The sequence below is a fragment of the Rhincodon typus genome, chromosome 26 (assembly GCF_021869965.1).
Source record: "Rhincodon typus isolate 14 chromosome 26, sRhiTyp1.1, whole genome shotgun sequence".
NCBI classification, from domain to species: Eukaryota; Metazoa; Chordata; class Chondrichthyes; order Orectolobiformes; family Rhincodontidae; genus Rhincodon; species Rhincodon typus.
The window spans coordinates 27758449-27777230 of NC_063357.1; positions in this window are offsets into that span (position 1 = coordinate 27758449).

The following is an 18782-nucleotide window of genomic DNA, read 5'->3' on the forward strand; positions in this document are numbered from 1 at the left end:
TCTCCATTACTTTTCTCACTTTCCCTATGCCATTGCTGACCATTCAATTCTCCTTTCGATTAGTGTTATTTATTTTCCCATTTATTTTACATTTGCATCCCTGGAACAGTTCTAAAGTTTATTCCCATTTTGCCTAATTTTTCAATATGTTTGTTATTTTACTTAATCGGCTCCAGTATTCTATTCTTCTCCAAAATCCTCTTTTGCATTAAACTGGCTTTACAATGGTTTCTGTTTTTTTTCATATACTTCCCCAATCCTGGCATTTCTTGCTGAATTTTTAATTATTTTTCACACCAGCTCCATGTCTCTTGTACCCCCCAACCCTGCCTTCTGTCCATTTCAAGCCCCATTCCTGTTTCAATTAAACTTTTCTTTGCTAATTTAAGGTGAGAGGGGAAAGTTTTAACAGGGATCTAAGGGGCAACTTTTTCACGCAGAGGGTGGTGCGTGTATGGAATGAGCTGCCAGAGGAAGTGGAGGCTGGCTTGATCTCCTGTCATGATTCCCAAATTAACCACAAGATTGGCTGTAAGGACTAGCACTCAGGGTTTATGGATATGCGTCATGGTAATAGAATCTATTCACCGCCAACAGATAGTAATAAATGGCAGTGGGGTTGGTTATCTGGGGGAAATGAAATGGTGGAAAGTGGGCAAGGAGGTAGGTAGGTTGGAAAAGTGAGGAAAAGAGCGTATTTTTTTTGAAGAGAAAGGAATAGAAGGTTATGAAAATTTGATCAAATGAGTTATAAACACAACATGAATGTGAATAGGAGTTAGGAAAAGTTGGTGGTCAGGTTGAAAGAGTGCAGAATTTCGTCACCTAGCAACAAAGGTGAATGGAGGATATCGCATATCACAATTAAAATATAACCCACAGAGTAAGAGTCAGCAGGAAGAAGCAATGAGTGGTGGCACTGCTGAAACTGTGACCTCCACTTTAACTCTGGGGCAGGAGTTGCAGTGGCCTCTTGCCATCTGATTTTAACAGTTGAGCCTCGTTAACATGTCACTTATTGTCTTCCTGGACAGAGAGGTTAGAAGAGACTGGAAAAGCCAGGATCAGCGGAAGTCCTTGCAAGTCCCAGGGGAGCACCCTGCTGCTGTGGATGCACAAGGAAGCTAAGAAGTATTAATTCAGGAACGCACGTGGCTCCCTTTGCCACCTGTTGGCAAACCCATCATCACCACCCATACTCGGGCCTCAGGATCGAATAGCAGATCAATCCCCTGTGTTGTCAACAGAGTCCAGATTGCATATTTACTTTGTAAACTTGAGGCAGGTTGCCTTACCATATTGTGATTTAATGTGGCACTCAGCCAAGCCAAGGAAGGAGAATTTAAACTGCTGTCAAATCATTTTGAATGTATTTCAACTGCTACCAACCTCGCCTACCTGTACCCTTCCTCGCAGTTGATCCCTTGCTAGGCAAAAAAAAAGGGGAGAGATTTTGAACTCGAATCCAATGAGTTTTTAAAAGGACCAGATGCACTTTCTTGAAGGTAGAAGACAGTGCATGCTGGTGGGATTGAGCAAGGACTGGGACATATAGTCAAGAGAAAGACACTGCCTGCTGTAAATAAACAGAGGGTAAATGAACCTAAGGTTGAGATATAGGTAGATAAAGCCGCAAGTATATAAGCTGGAAACAAAAACAGAAATTGCTGGAGAAATTCAGCAGGTCTGGCAGTACCTGTGGAGAGAAAACAGAGTTAATGTTTTGGGTCCAGTGACCCTTCAAGAATTTCTGTTTTGTTTCAGATTTCCAACATTTGCAGTTACTTATTTTATTTCAGAGAAAAAAAAAACTAGTGTTTGAGTTTCATAAATGAAGGAAGCAACTTAAAACTAAGCCATGGGGTCTCACAGCATGAAAATAGACCCTTCAGTCCAACTAGTCAATGCCAAATGTAATCCCAAACTAATCTAGTCCCACCTGCCTGCTCCTGGCCCTTATCCCTCCAAACCGTTCCTATTCGTGTTTCTGTATGTCTCAATAATGATAAATTTATGCAAGGCAATAATTAAGTTACAATTGGAGTAAGCTGCAGTTTTAGGTGCCATGTTATTCGTACAATTTAATTTGATTTAATTGTTGTCACGTGTATTTATTACAAATACAGTGAAAAGTGTTGTTTAGTGTCAACAATCTCTGGTGCCATCTTAAAACAGAAAATAAACTAAAACACAGAATATAAAGCTAGCAAAATGAAATAGTCAAGTTCTTCTTATTGTCTTATCCTCAATAAAGTTAGGTGGTCTTTGGAACAGCTCCTGCTTCTAGCTCAGTACAGAGTTAATTGCATCTGGTAAGGGAAAGGAATAAATATTATTTGATACAGGTGGAAAATATGGGAGCATGGTGTTGGAAAGGGACAGTGGAGAGTGAGGATGTGTTGAACTGTTGTATCAAAGAACTGCCATAGATGCAAATATCTGAAAGGCCATCTTCTGTGCTCAGAGGGATAATTTGTTTCAAAAGAGATTCTAAGCACTGACGTAATGTGTGGTGACATTGTTTGAGAGAGCTCTCATCACTTTGGACCAACCCTTTCAGAAAGGAGTTTTAGTGAGTAAAGGAATCCTGTGAGCTTTTGAAGAATGGGAATCCAGAGATTCTGTTTTGTACAAAATTGTTGCTGCTTTACTCGTAGGGAAAGCCTCCAGGGACCAGCTGCTCTCTTGATGAAAGAGTTTGGGGGTATTTTTGGCTGATCCACAGTGGCAAATTGCAAACTGAGTAATTCAGTCTCATGTAACAGATCTCGTTATTCAGATTTGTATTTATTAAACTGATTGACTCGAATAGAACATAGCCATGCTGAAAACTGGTATGTTTAGAGAGGTTTCATTTACAGGTTTAATGTATTACAAGCCCATAAAAGAACTTTGATAACCTACAAATTTCATTCAGTTCACATTATTAACTTCAATTTTGCTTTCTCTGGCTGTCTTCATTACTGCTTGTTCCTCTTGCATGCTTTTTTTGTTCATGGATCTTTTGATTTCTTACTCAATGCTCAACTTTAGGCCAGTGTCACAGCTACTATGTAAATGAGCTTTTGAGGTTGCAATGAAGTTTTCATTCTTTAAAATGGAGTTTAGAGGTTTAAGCCTCATGTTTTTGTCTATTTGGAAACTTTAAGAGATGTTGGGAAGACTAGATTTTCATAATGAAAAATATCTGAATTAACCTTGATACCTCTCTGGTTGAAATTACTTACTATTTGTTTTGTTAATGGCAAAGTAAACTGTTGGTTAATGTGGGCATTGAAACAGAGAAACATAGAAAGTGGAAGTTAGTGTAGGCTATTCAGCCCTTCGAGCCTGCTGATCATTCAATTCAGTATCATTTTCCCACTTTCTCCCCTTTTCTGTTCTCTTGTGCGCAAGCATGGAGGCGAATGTGGCTGAGTTTCAGAAAGGAAGCTGCTAGCCATGTTTGGACAAACTGATGTGGTAATCTGATGGTGTAGGTTGTGATTGACGAGCCAATGTTGGCATGTAAAAGTTCAAGAATCCTTTTTGTAAGATTTGTTTTGAATCAATGACATCAAAAACCTCTACTCGTATTGTGACATTAATTTTTTTTGAGAGTTCACTCTCTTTTGGGTTTTTTTTTGCATTTACTTTAGGTAATTAGAGAAAAAGATAATTGTCTTGCACAATGATGCAAGCATTCATTATTAAAAGAATATTTCAGTCGATTTAAAAAAAAATCATTCACTAGCAAAATTCTAATAGATGTCCTCCTGAAACATGTAGAGAATTTTATTGCATTGTAACATTTTCCCACTGGCATGAGAATGCATTGATTTCTCACTTTGATCTGGAGAGAATAACACAATCCTTGTAATAATGTTGGAAGCATGGTTTTGTACAATTCTTTGGGAAATGTTCTTGTTGTGTTTCTGTGTCTTTTGTTCGAAGCAAGGGAACAGAATCTGTTTAGTGCCAAAACCATTCACTGTGCTTATTACGTACAGTGCACAGCAGTGGAGCTGATCTAATGAACCGAGGTAAAGGCATTATACCTAGGTCTGTCATGAAGAAAGCCAAGATACGTTTGTCATTGTATTTGAGTTCAGTGCACCTCTATAAGTCTCACCATATGACACAGAGGAGAGAAGGCATTCCTTACTGACTGTTGGAGCAAAAAGAGCAGTGAAAATCTAAATGCAGGCCAGCTAAGTTGTTACCCTCCTACAGGAATGTATTACATGGAATGGCAAAGTATATGAAAGATCAGACAACTAAAATTATAATTCAGTATTGTGATTTCAGAAAATTATAATTATGTCACATCACAAAAAAAGTGTCAAAACGCATGCAATGTCTTCAAGATTTTACGCAGATTGCCTACACAAAAGTATTCAACAACAATTAGTTAGATAATTGTAGCATTAAGACGGAAAAGACAGGTGATATTTGTCATAATTTATTAAACCCATATAAAAGCTAGTTCAGTGTCATCTTGTATCTTGATTTGCACTTCATGGACAATTAATGGCCATCACGGCTCTGTTTACATACTATCTAGTGACAAAACCAAAAATCCCTCCCAACAAGTACTCCAGAAGTTCCTGCTGCTGTCAAAGTGGGATGCATAACTAAGAATTAGGTTAATGAGACCATCAGTGTGTCCAAGGAAACAGTGAGGTACTGCTGGAGCTTCCTGAGTATGCTATCAGAAGCTGAAGATGACAAGGTTATTTCCAGAATATTAGATATTTCCTGATCAATCAGCCTGAGTGGAGCAGGATGGCCAGTGTGCCTGGAATGGAGTAGGGGTGGTTGTTGGATTGGGGACTGTTGCGGGTTGTCAGCAGCTTGCAAGTCTGGCCAGACCACATGTGGAAGTCCCGTGTGTTGATCTACTGCAGGCCCTTTATAGAAAGACTGTAATGTTAATCCTTTTTAACTTTATTTCTTATTTTTCTAACTTATACCACGAATAACTGTAAGGTAATGAACTTTTCTCAGTTTTGTATCGAGGTACTTTGTACCTAAGATGGCACCAGTTGGAGCAACATTGTAAACTTTTCACTGTTCTCCCGTACTTGTGTACTTGAGTACATGTGACAATAAACCTAATTCTAATTCTAATTCAGTGATGTTATGACATATCTCTAGAGCAGATGAACCCGGGCCTCCTGGTCCAGAGGTGGGGACACTACCATTTGTGCCAAAAGAGGCATGCAGAGTTGAATTGAGAACAGAGTGGATGTGATCAATGACCTCTGACTGTAACTGAGGGACAATTAGATGTCTCAAGTATTTTTTGATAGTGTAGAGAAATAAGAATGGAATCTTTATCAGAAGTGGTCATTATTGTAATGCATCTGGGTGACTGGGCTGGTACAAGAATGAGTAAGATCCTTTGTAGGTAAATTGTAGGTAAACCTTTCTCAAGAACGTAATCTAATGAACAATGGATGTCATTTTTGAATTAGTTTCAAAATATCTGGCGAGAATGCTTCAGATGCATTTTAGTTAACATTTTCTTTGACAGAATGACAGATGTGTCAAGTAGAACTTTTTTGGATTCAGCCACATTGAAAATCTGGTGGATTTTAATTGGGTTTGACTTCAGCAGTGACTTTTCCTAGATTCATGCCTGATTTTAATAGACTAGGGAGACGCAAAAGACTAAAATTATAGTATGGTCATAGCAGTTATTCAAACAAATACATTTTGTCTGGCAAATTCCTGTGGATGAGGTGTTGAAAAGCAAAAGAGAATTGAATGTCTGAGCCTGAAGCTGGAATGGAGCCACACTCCTAGCCACAAGAGATTGCTTGTTTAAAGTGTTTTATTATATGTGTGTGAACACTAGAGCTGTGATGTCTGTGTGGAATATTTTCATTTGGGTGAAATATTGGTGGTATTTTCAATCAAATCACAATATTAGTTCACATTCTGGCCATGTGTGGGCAGGGTGTGTGTATAGGCAGTTAGTACCACAGGGATAATGGTCTACTGCCACCCTTCATATTTATTAGAGTTCTATAAAGTTCATAAAAATCATTTATTGCCTTTTGATAATAAGTCATAAATAATATGCAGCTCCAATAAATTAAGAAGGCATCCTTTTGATAACTTTCACTTTCTCTCACTTCCTGCGTGTATATGAAACCCTTTTTGAGCTGACCTACACTGTCAGTTAAAGATCTGTTTCTCTAGAGTAAAATGGGGTTTCCTTTCCATTCACACATTCAATTTGGTTAGCTGTTTATTTAACTCACAGCAATGAGCAATTAGGATTACAAGCAAACTGCACGAAATTACATGAGCCTTTCCAAAACTGTGGATGAGATTTTCCCCTACCTAGAAGAGGCAGGGAAGATGGAGGAAAGGGCAGACAGTGGGGTGGGTTGGCAACAGAATGATATTCACAGCTTCCCCCCCACCCACCTTTCTGTCACCTCAACAATAAGTTTCTCTTTGGGTGGATGACCTTCCTGACCCTCAACCATTAAGACCCTTAAGTGGTTAATTAATAACGTCTTAAGGTCTTTTCCCCAGGGTAGGGGAATCCAAAACTAGAGGGTATAGTTTTAAGGTGAGAGGGGAAAAATTTAAAAGGTTAGGTCCAACTTTTTCATGCAAAGGGTGGTGCATATATGGAATGAACTGCCACAGGAAGTGTTGGACCAAAAAATCTGTTTCCATGCTGTACACTTCTATGACTCTAAGGGCTTCAATCCATCACTGGCCAGACTACCTGCCAGCTTAACAGGTGAGAACAGTGGCTGCTTTCTGGACAGGGAACCAGGGCTGCCGGCTTGGGCTGGGGGAACTTTCCTTTGCCCCAATCTGAGAGCAACTGGGAAAACAGAGTGAGGCTGGAGAATGGCGTTCAGTGGCTCGTCCCCAGCCCTTGCCTCTGACCCCACGAGTCTCTCGGCCATGAACACCCACTCCTACCCCACAAACTCGTCCCCACCTTCCCAAACCTATCTGTCCTGGTCTCCATGGCCGTGCAGCCTGGGTCTCCATCTGCTAGCTTTGGCAGGCCTCTTAATTGGCTGGCAGTTTCAGGCATGGTGGGACGCGACTGGCAAGGTATCTGATAACTGAGAAGCCCACCAGTTAGAAGTTAAGTGCCTTGATCTGGCAGATCTCCTCACTGTGTTGTGGAGATTAATCGCCATTGAAGATGCTCGTCCTCACTCTTCACTCAGTTTACATTAAATCGCAGTCACGTTTAATTACAGACCAATCCAAGCTCAATGCTATGGATGTTATGGTTTTCCTCTGTATCTGCTGCTGAACACGTGTATTCAGGGTAAATCCTCTTTATATTTTCATACATTTTTAAAGAAGTGTAGATAAAAACACGTCAGTTGCCACTGTTGCGTAATTTGGGTTAGCCAGTAAAACAGTTTTAAATTTAAAAAAAAAGGTTCTCCCTTCAAAAATGATTAGGTGACATTTTCCATTCTTTAATATATTTTGCTGGAAGATGATTTAAATAATGTGGACCAACTGGTGTGCTCCTGTTGCACTTGCAGTAGCGGATGCAATACGATTCACTATCTGTTTTGTCATTTTATGGCATGTTGGAAACACCAGCATAAAAATTTTATGACTGCACCAGCCTCCTTTTTCATGGATTTCAATGCAGTCAGAGTTTTTTTTTCCCTACAAAAGAGAAATTAAGGCCTTGATATGTTTAAACTTTTTGGATTGCAGTCCTCTTACTTTTACATTACTTGCTGTAACATCTATTTAAATTCTCCTGTGGGAAAGGTCTGCACAAATCACTTGAGACAGAAGAGTCTGTTTCACTTCCTGTTACTTATTTGTTCCATCGACGTGAAGGATAATTTCAGCATCAAGCAACCTTTCAAATTTATAATTTACAGTGGCGATCTTCAAAATGAGAATCGTTTCTGAACGAACATATATGCAGCTCCTGAGTAGCAATTTGAGAATAAGATCCTGTGAGATTACTTGTAGTACATGTGTATTACGCTTTGGGATGTCACCCACCGGCTTCCTCTGCCTGCTGATTCTCAGCATTGACAATATTGGAGACTTTGAGCCTTTGCAATCCAATAGCACATCTATTAAGTGAATGTGAGTGCTGTTTTTTTCTTTACTGCCCATTTACATTTGCACCCTCGCACAAACAACGGATCAGTGGGTCCCTTGGGTGACCAACGAAGCCTGTTTTGATACTGTCAGAATATTAGTTTTCTATCAAGATGAAATTTACACCTCAAGTTTTGCAATTTTATATTGGTTTGGAACTGGTGGGGAAATGGAGAGAGGCAGCTACCCTGCCAAGTTTTCAATGGACTGCTGCTCATAAGTACAAATCTGGCAGTGCAAGTGCAATGCATAATTTGGAGCAATCTGATTTATATTATCAGCTTAAATAGCATTTTTTCCACTTGTAGTTTCATGGACCCCCAAAGATGCTGTACTGTGATGTAGATATGCTTTAGCTGTAGTACCTCAAAATCAGGTTCTGACCTACAAAGTAAATTGACAACTACATTGTTTGGTTGTTGAGATGTAATAGAGCACTTTTCCCATTGGGAAACATGCTGTTTTGAATTTATAAGTGAAGGAGACAATACTTTGTTCTCCAGTGTAATAATTTGAAGTTATTTAACTGCCTAGAAAAAAGTAGAAAGGAAAACAGCAAAGCTTTCACTTGGAGGGAAAAAAGACCAAGTATACCTGGGCTTCTTTGATTGACAGGACATCTGGTGTCACTTAGTAGGAAATTGTTCTTTCCATTTTCAGAGACTGTATTGTTTAGATTTTCCTGATAGCTGAGCCCATTATTAATACTTGGCTGAGTTTCAAAAGGAAATGATTTGCTTAACTCAGCCAAAGATTCGGTTCACATTCTGATAGTTTAAAGAGATTTTTAATTAACCATCTGTCTTTGATGTAGAGGTATAAATATTTTTACAACAGATGACCACTTGTGATTTTTTTTTAAAATGGCTTTTAAGAATGGCTGTTAGCTTGTTTTCTTCACATTCACTCACTCATTTTGTGCTTATTTGGGTGCTCATAGCATCTGTTTTGCCTTGCTTTTTAGCGCAGACAGAAAACTTGTCATGTTTGTTGGCAATTAACTGCCAAGGGAGTGGACATGGTGGTGTATGGCCCCATACTCTGTCAATGTTACACCTATAGCACGTGCCAACAACTTATGCAGCAAGTATCCTGAATGTGGTCCATGTAGTAAATGGCCATGTCCCAAAGTCTTAGGGGAGTAGACCTTACCACAATCAAGGGAGGCTCAGTCAGTCAGGGGCTGATACATCCTTGGGAAAGGTGGTAAGGTGCCCTGAATGAGTGAGTGGGAAACCCAGCGGCAGAAAGCCTTATTAGTTTGAAGGGATTGGGCACGTGCGGGCCTTTGAGGGAAGATGCTGGCATCAGCAAGCACTTCTGCTGCACAAGATTGCATAAGAACAGAAAATGGTATATACTTGATGAGTCGGGCATTGTAAAATTGCATGAGAAATATTGCTGGGGCTTATGGAAGGAAACTGTCCATGAAACTTCCTGAAGCTGACACTTGGGCCTAACTTTTGTCCAAATTTGACAAAGTTTGATCTTTTCCTTGCAAGTTATGGAGAAAGAGAAAGACTTCAGTACATATTTAGAATGCAGTGTAAAAATTAAAAAAAGAATTATATGTTCCTTCATAAAAAAAAGCACCATGCCTTCAGAGCTGTACGAAATAACAATGGAACCCGATCTAATTGTGGTAGATATGGCAAACCCAGACAGTTAACAATTTATTTATATTACTAGTTTATTATGCTGATAAATAGCTTTCACTGGAAATATATGTGCCTCATTTAAGCCAAAAGAGGCTAAATATGAGCTAACAATAGATGAGATTGTCACGAGGTTTAGAATTTGTGATCAATCACATGAAGACAATGCTGAATTGTGGTATCAAAGCCACATTTTCTATTTCTCTTTCTGGTCCTTTTGTTTTTGTTAAAACATGCAGCTAGCTGATATTGGAAAATGTAACCAAGCAGGGAATTATCAGTCTCAGAAACACTTGCATCAGAATGCTTGATCTACGAGTAAGCAAAAGTTAAACAAAAGATAACTCACTTTTATGTCTTACATCTCATGTCCTTGTAAAGTACCATGGCATTTTAGTTCTTTGATTTGTGGTCTGTCATGAGTGTCATTTCATACACAATAGGGTCTGACAAACAATTAAGAATTAATCTGTTTGGAGTGTTGTTGATGGAGGACTGAATATTAGTCAGGACACTGACTGAACTTCTTTGTACCTTTTTGAATAGTGCCATGTGGTAATTCGCTCCTTTCTGAATTGACTTTTCTGGTTCAACATCTCATCCAAAAGACGGTACTTCTGACCCAAGCAACTGCAGTCTTTGACGTAACAGTCTAAATTTTAAATTAAGTGCCTGGAGGCAGCTTGAACCCAAAACATTTTGATTCAGGCGAGATTACCGCTACTCCAAGTCAGTCAGATATGCACCGAAACTATTTGAATAAGTTGCTATTTTAGTGGAAAGATCACCTAGATGAGATTGCAGAGGGCTGACATTTAAAGTACCGTAACCTAGTCTTTGCACATTTGTGAAGAGGGAAGAGACAAACTGGATATACAAGGGAGGTTTCTCTGGCAGTAAGATGAAGTTGACTGTTCACGTTTATAACGATGGTGAGCTTTGTAATTTTCACAAGTTTACTTACGTTTTTGAAGCAATACTGTGGCTACAGCATTGACTTAATTCTTTATAGAGCACTTGTAAAGTTCTATTTCTGCTAATTTATTGAACTTAATAGATATACTTCACATCTGACCCTTTGTCAGACAATATTCTCCACTCCATAAGGCAGAACTGAAATCTGATGGATTTGGGGTGGGATATATGTCTGTGTAGGCAGTATGACTGTGGTTATACCGTGCTGATGCTCTAACTATATTGTGACTTCAAATTTTGTCAAACCAACTGTTACTTTCGATGGCAAAGGAAAAGAAGCGGCATAATTTGGTGTATCTGTTGACTGTTCAGACTGGGGATTAGACTTGTGCAAGTGTGATAAAATTTCCACTGATTCTTGACTGATTCATAAGAAAAGTCAATGTTTTGGGAATTAGTCACTGAAAAGGAGGGGCAAGGTTGAACTAAGGCTCAGGCCAGTCTCACTATGTGGTCTTTTGCATTGTGAGGGAGTTTTTGAAGGTTGAAAGCAGGCAGCAGAGTAGATGTTCATGAAGTGGATTGAAAGTAAGAAGTGTGGAAACTCTATAGTGGAGGAAGAGGGTAGGCTACTGGTTGTTCCAGGGAAATAAATAAATCAAGGACAGAGATTCATCATGTTTCACATAAACAAAATAACAGACATGAAAAAGCCAGATCCAGATGTTTTCCTTTGCAGGGTTTTTCAAGGAAATCACAAAGAACATTGTTGAAACCTGATCTGTAAATTCACCAAGTTCTGTTGATTCAGGAACTATCCATTTAGGTTGGAGAAGTCTGCTATTTATTTGTTTCATTCATGGCCTGTTGATGTCACTAGCTAGGCCAGCATTTATTGCCGTCCTAATGGGCATTTAAGAGTCAATCACGTTTGCTGTGGGTCTAGAGTTATGTATGAGCCAGATTAGGTAGGAACAGCAGCTACCTTCCCTAAAGGACAATAGTGAATCAGATAGATTTTCCTGATGATTGATAATGGGAAAGATGAGAGAGGGAAAACAGGGAGGTTTCTATACACCTAACATCCCTTATTAGGAGATTTCTTGAGTCTGTGAATAAAGACTGAATTATTTCAGCTGATCAGTTCGCATGACTTTGCGAAGGATAGGTCATGTTTGACAAGTATGATTGAACTTTTTTGAAGAGGTGGCAGAGTAATCGGAATACAGTCGTAAATACGTTTGCCTGCTTTTGGCTCGTATCCCTCTAAACCTTTCCCATCTGTATACCTATCCAAATGTCTTTTAAATGTTGCAACTATACCCCCTTCTACCACTTTCTCTGGCAGCTCATTTTATAAACGCTTCACCCTCTGTGTAAAGTTTGCCCCTCGGGTTCCTTTTAAATCTTTCCGCTCTCGCCTTAAGCCAATGCCATCTAGTATTGGACTCCTGTACCCTAGGGAAAAGACCTCGGTTATTCACCTTACCCATGTCCCTCATGACTTTATAAACCTCTCTAATAATATCGATGAATGTCACTTATGTGGAGCTTTCAATGGTGTCTCTCATAAAAGACTGTTAGCTAAAGTTGAAGTTTACCCAATTAAAGGAAAATGATTTACCAGTTTGGAAATTGGTCAAATGGCAGGAGGGAAAATAAAGTAGCAATTATGTGTTGGTGCTCTTAATTAGCAGGATGTCATTAATGTGTCTCACAGGGATCGACGTTGTGTTCCTCAATTTCTCACTGTATTCAATGGAGTAGAGAGCTATCCATCCAAATTTGCTAATGGCACAAAGATCGATGACAGTAGTAGTGTAGATGGAGATGTGGCATCAACAGAGGTTTCGGTGGATTAACTGAATGGGAAGAACTGTTGTAAATGGACTTCATTGTAAGGTCATGCACTATAAAGGATAGATCTGAGTAATTTTACATGTTTATGAAAACTTAAAAACTAAGTCTTAACTAAAATCAGAGTCTTATGGATTTGTGTATATAGATTGTTAAAATATCATGGAGTAAATCATCAAAAGGACTAATGGAATTTTGGGCTCTATATCCAGAACATTAAAGGACAAGAAAGTGGAAGTCGTGCGACAGTGGTATAAAGCCCTAGTTAAACCACATGCACGAACACTATGTTCATTTCTGGGCAGCACACCTTAGGAAGGGTGTATTGGTGTTGAAGGATATAATACCTGGACTTCGGAGTTAAATTATGAAGGGATTTTACACAAACTGAGATTTTATTCTTGGAAATTTAAAAGGTTAGGAAATGATTTGTCCATTTTTCTTTCTAAATTAAAGGGATCTGATAGGATAGATAGAATTATCTCCATTGTTTCTGAGACTCTGAGTGCTCAAAACTTAGAATTCTTCCACAAGTGGCAGTTCATACTAGGTCAGTTGTTGATTATTAGATCTGAGATTGTTGATTTGAAATCTCTCAAAGTTGAAGCAATTTGGAGCAAAGGTGAGTATGTGGAGCAGCTCACAAGATCTTATTGAATGACAAAACAAGCGAAAGGAGACAAATGGCCTACTCCTATTCCTGTTTTCACAGAATCCCTACAGTGTGAAAACAAGCTCTTCGGCCCCACAAGAAAACTGATGAAGGGTCTAGGCCCGAAACGTCAGCCTTCCTGCTCCTATGATGCTGCTTGGCCTGCTGCGTTCATCCAGCATCTGCAGTTCCTACTATCACTTGGAATTAGACATAGCTGCTTTGTTTGCTTAGGTTCTTGGGTCCAGTCGATCAATGCTAACCATTTGACGATTACTACATCCCTCCCACAACACATTAAAAATACATTGTTTAAAGAGATTGATTTCTATTTGTTGAAATAAGCAGCAAAAGGATCTCAGTGGTTTAGAAGGACTTTATTGCAAATCTGTAGTTTAACACAAACACCAGTTTCCACCTTTCTCTTCTGGACCCTTTCCTATGGAAGGACCTTGGAAACCAAAGGAAACCTTTCTGAGTGAAATTTAACATTTAGTTCCATTCCCACAATGACCAACTATCAGCTGTAAGCATAAAAAGAAAGAACATGAACCATGACAAAAGTATTCTGGAAGTGCCCAGCAAACTCATTTGTAAAAGAGATTAGTTTTACATGATCAGCTATTGGAACTGAAACCAGATAATAAGCGATCCTGGAAAATCTACCATTCAAAGATGGGAAGTGAAAGAGTCATAGAGCCCCACGATGTGGAAACAGGCCATTTCGCCCAACAAGTCAACAGCAACTATCCAAAGGGCATCCCACCCAGACCCATCCCCTTAAACCTGCATTTCCCATAGCTACACACCCCTGAACACTACAGGCAATTTAACATGGCCAATCCACCTAACATGCACATCTTTGGACTGTGGGAGGAAACCGGAGCACCCGGAGGAAACCCACACAGACACAGGTAGAACGTGCAAACTCCTCACATACAGTCGCCCAAGGGTGGAATTGAACCTGGGTCTCTGATGCTGTGAGGCAGCAGTGCTAACTACTGAGCCACCGTGGTTGAATGATCTGCAAATTGTTTAGTAACAAAGTTGGACTCTGGTGGAAAATAACCAAAAGTTCATGGGTGTGAAAAGGCATTAAAAGAATAAAAAAGAAAAGGAAGGGGTGAGAGGAGACAGCAGGTGTTTTCACATCTAAAATCATGTGGCTAGTTCCAAGCAGGAACCACCTCTATTTCTACCACCTCCCTTATCTCTTACCACCGCCACACCCCCTCCCGACAACTGTACTACTCAAGACCCTGAACTACCTAAACTTCCAACATCCCCCTCCCGTCCCCAACCAACACAGCCACTCATCCAGCAAGATATAGACTACAGGGCCCACTCTGCAGCAACGTCACATGGAAAGACAGTAGGTGATATAACTCCAATCTGAAGCAATTGAAACCAATATTAAGGAAAGTCAAAGATGATCAGGTTCGAATGGGGTTGGGAGATGGGGGGTGGGGTGCGGAATGAAAATAATGTGCCACAGGTAAAAGAAAAAGTGTTAAGCAATCTGGGTTTAGCCCCTTCATGAGCAGCAGGAGCTGTATTAAAAAAAAAAAATCACTTATTGCATTGGGTAAGATCAGCAATGGTGAAGAGGTGGTTGGAGATGAAATCATTACAGCCCTGGCTGTTTCTACACAAGGCAAATTGTCTTGTGGAGTACTTTGCCTTCATGACTCTGCTGCATTAACTGGGACTGCTTTGAAGCTCAGGTTCACTGTGAATATTCAAGAATCCAATTTATCCACCCATTTCGGGGCTGATTTATTTGGTACTTGCCTCTCAAATGACACATTGGCTGTGATACAATGTTTTTCCTGGAGCCTTGACTGAAGTACTTTTCATCATACACCAGAGGTGGAGTCAAAATTAATCAATGTTGGAGAAATTGTCACTCATTGATTTATTACAGTTTAGTTGTAACTTAAAATCCCACACTGTTTCTAACATTTATCACATCTCTATTTCATTCTGATTGTAGCTGGCAGCACCCTAAGCGTCAGTAGCCAGAGAAAATAAAATCCTAGCAGCAAATGCAGTTTCAGCACTCCAGGGATTATCTTAATGAATGTTCTTATGTATGAGGTTAGTTGTAGAGTGCATTGATTTACTATTCTCCTCCCAGCAGCTCAAGTCTTTGTACCTTGAAAGCAAACACTTGGGTTACCTTTTTATTAAAAAAAATTTTTACTGCACTTCTTTCTTTATGTCCTCTGACATGAGTCATTCAGCACCACTGTGCTTCATTCACTTGGGAGGGTGGTTAATGTGGGTGCAAATAGTGCCCTATCTGTGCCAATGCCACCACAGGACAAGCTAACAAGGAATAAGTCAGGGTTATCCTCTGCCTCCCACACCAACAGACGACCTGCTGAAGGAAATGAAGGGAAACCTCTATGGAAATTGTGGCTCAAACTGGCAATCGTTTTTTTTAATCTAGCTACCAAGGAGCAGTGAAGGAAAAAGATTACATTTTGCAAACCACTGTCCATGCACTCTAATATCTTTACCAAGCGTTTGCTTTCAGCCTTTTTATTTTTTTAAGGACTCTCATTTCCATTTGGGAAAGTATTCCACATGTTGTAACGAATATCCCTCATTTCTGCTGGGACCGTTGCTAATAGAAATTGATTTCTCAACAAAGTTTCTCTTTGCTTCTCTTCGTAACTCCCCTATCCTCATTTGAGAGTGAAAAATAAGTCTTAGGGAGCCCAACAAAGTGGACACAAGTGGCTTGTGGAATTCATTGTCGAATAGTGACAGGAAGTTAATGTTGCCATAGTCCTAGCAGGCCATAATGCTGTTCTCTAATTTAACAGAGACATCTGGTGATGGTTTAATCTGAGGGTTACCACACCTCAGGTGAAGGGAGAAGTTGGGAAGTAGTCATTCATGGTAACCTCAGCCAGGGCAGGAATTGAACTCATGCTGTTGGCATTCCTCTGTGTTGCAAACCAACTGTCCAGCCAACTGAGCTAACCAACCACCAGCAAAGAATAGACTGTGTACTCAAATTATAAATTGGGCTAGGACTGGAGTCAGGGCAATAGTAAGTTCCTTAGGAGAAATCTTTGTTTTCAGTATAAGAGCAATTCCAGTTCAAATATGCTTCAAGTTATGAAGTGCTCTGGGACACCCCAGGATTGTGAAAATCGCTTTTAATGCTAGTTCTTTCTTTCAACTCCTGGTAAAAAGAAGCAGAACCCAGACAATGTTTTTAATCATGCCTATTCTTTTCCTGTTGACTTGGCTTGCTTTTACCTGGAATTTTCTGGTACTTGGTCTTTCAGCACACACATGAGAGTAGAAACTGTGCTGTGTTGGGGGAAAGAAATAGTTTATGTTTTGCTGAACAGAAACATAGAAGAGTAGAGGACAGAAGGAGACCACTTGGCCCAGAAAATGTTCACCAGTTCTTTCACGGCACAGTCCGTGCAATTCTACTCCTTGCTCTTTCCCCATATTCCTGGGGCTGTTTTTGGATTTCAAATATTGGTCCAGTTTCTGTTTTAAGACTACAATTGAATCTGTATTTGTCAGAGCTTTCCAAACCTTAAATTATATTGCTTCAAATTTTCCTGCGTTAAGTTTCTTCTGCCTTGTGCCCAGCTTCTTGAAGTCTATCCCTATCACCCACCCTATTTACTTTAGTTTCAAACTTGGTGTCACCATCAAATGTTAAAAACTGTATTAAAGAAAATTAATAGGCTTGCACATTTATTGAACATTTTGCATGTCCTCGGGACATTCCATCCTTCATGAGTTACGTTTGAACGGTTTTCACTGTTCAGCATGTGTGGCAGTGCTTGGCACATGCCAGGGTGGCACGGACAAAGAGAAGACAAACGATTCACTAATTCCTTTGCATGTTTGTGGTTGGGATGAGAACACTGGTAGGGACTTCGGGATAAGCTTTTTTTTTAATAAAATGTGCCATCAGATTTTTTTTTAACGTTCATAGATGGCCTCAGTTTAGCATCTCATCTTGGCACTTCAGTATTCCTTCAGTATTGGACAGCAGCAGTTTAAGTGCTCAGCTATTTTTAGGGGATTTAATAGAGTCAGACGAACACTGGCAGTGATGGGCTGCAAGTACCTACACATCGCTTTCTTCACACGAGATTTACATTGGAAATTCTCCAGTCATGTACCAACCTGATCCAGTAGATCCCTACCTTATGCCCACATTTTCAGTCTATGACCAGTACCGTTAGCAGCAAATAAGTTCACTTGCTTCAGGAGCACACTCCCTTGACTACAAGATACACCAGAATTGCCAAATCAAATGTAGCCTTCAGCAAGCTTCAAGTGGCAGCCTTGGAATGAAGAGGAGTAAGTTAGCCTATCAAGCAATAGCCCTACCCATTCTACACATTGAGAGACTTGGACTGTATACAAGCACAATGCCAAGAAGCTCAACCACTTTCACTTGAGCTGCCTTCGGGAGTTTCTGAAGATCAAATGGCAGGATAAAATACCACATGGACATGTAGCAAGGTACTAAAACCATCACACTTCTCAAATATACAGTCATAATATTTCAATATATATCTGTATATATTTTAAAGTAAATATTTAGTTTTCAGTATTTCTTGTACAGTGCTTCCTTCGGTAAGCAAGACTGCTACAACTTGTAAAACCTTTAACAGTTGGAAAGCAATAGTGAGGCAATTCTGCTATAAAACTGCTAGTGTAAACTTCCTGAATGCAGATACTGGTATGAATACTTCGCTTTGAGCTGCTGTCTGCAGCAGTGTCCTGTAGTTCCAAACACCGGGTTCGCATATAATAATTTGAAAGCATCAGCTTTGAGTTTTTCTGAGTTTTAAAATGGGCAACATGTGTCTATGGCCAATTGACATCAGTTAATTAGTAATTAGGTTCAGTAATCCACCACAGAAATTGTAATTTGGGCCATTTAGATGTGACCTAATCAGTGGATAGATCCAGCCTGCAGGGCAATTCAAAATAAACGTGGGCAATCTGGTTATATGATCCCATCTCCTGATTAGGGAGATAGTGATATCACAACTACCAGACAAAACAAGTAGCGGTTTATAGTCACGAGAATAAGGCACCCTTCTTGTTTACCAATTAATAAAAAATGCCTGCAGTGGAAATGGTGGGGAACAAACCATAACTTGTATGTTGACGTTCTAAAACAGCAGTACAGGTGACTGTAGTAAGGTTGAGTGTTGGCACTAAATGAGAGGCTGCAGAAGTCTGCCTGCTGTAGATGAGCACAGTGCTAATATTTGCAGAAATCAAAATTGAGATGTTGCCAGCAATCCACTGAAGTACTTACTTGATACGGAGTCTGGTTTTCAGCCGCATCTTGCAGGGCAGTATTTAAACACCGGAGGTATTTCACACCACAACGGAACAGACATTTCATTCCTTGGATTCTTGTTATGAAATGGAGCATCCCATTGGTGTGGTCGATTGAAGATTCAATGTCAGGCCCTTGTATTTAACCTAAAATGGGCCAAGAATCCAAACATTTTCAGCCATTGTTTATCCAATATTGGAAAAGTAGCAGTCTGATGAGTTTATTTTTCTTTCTGCTGTTAAACTCCCTAAAACTTTTCATT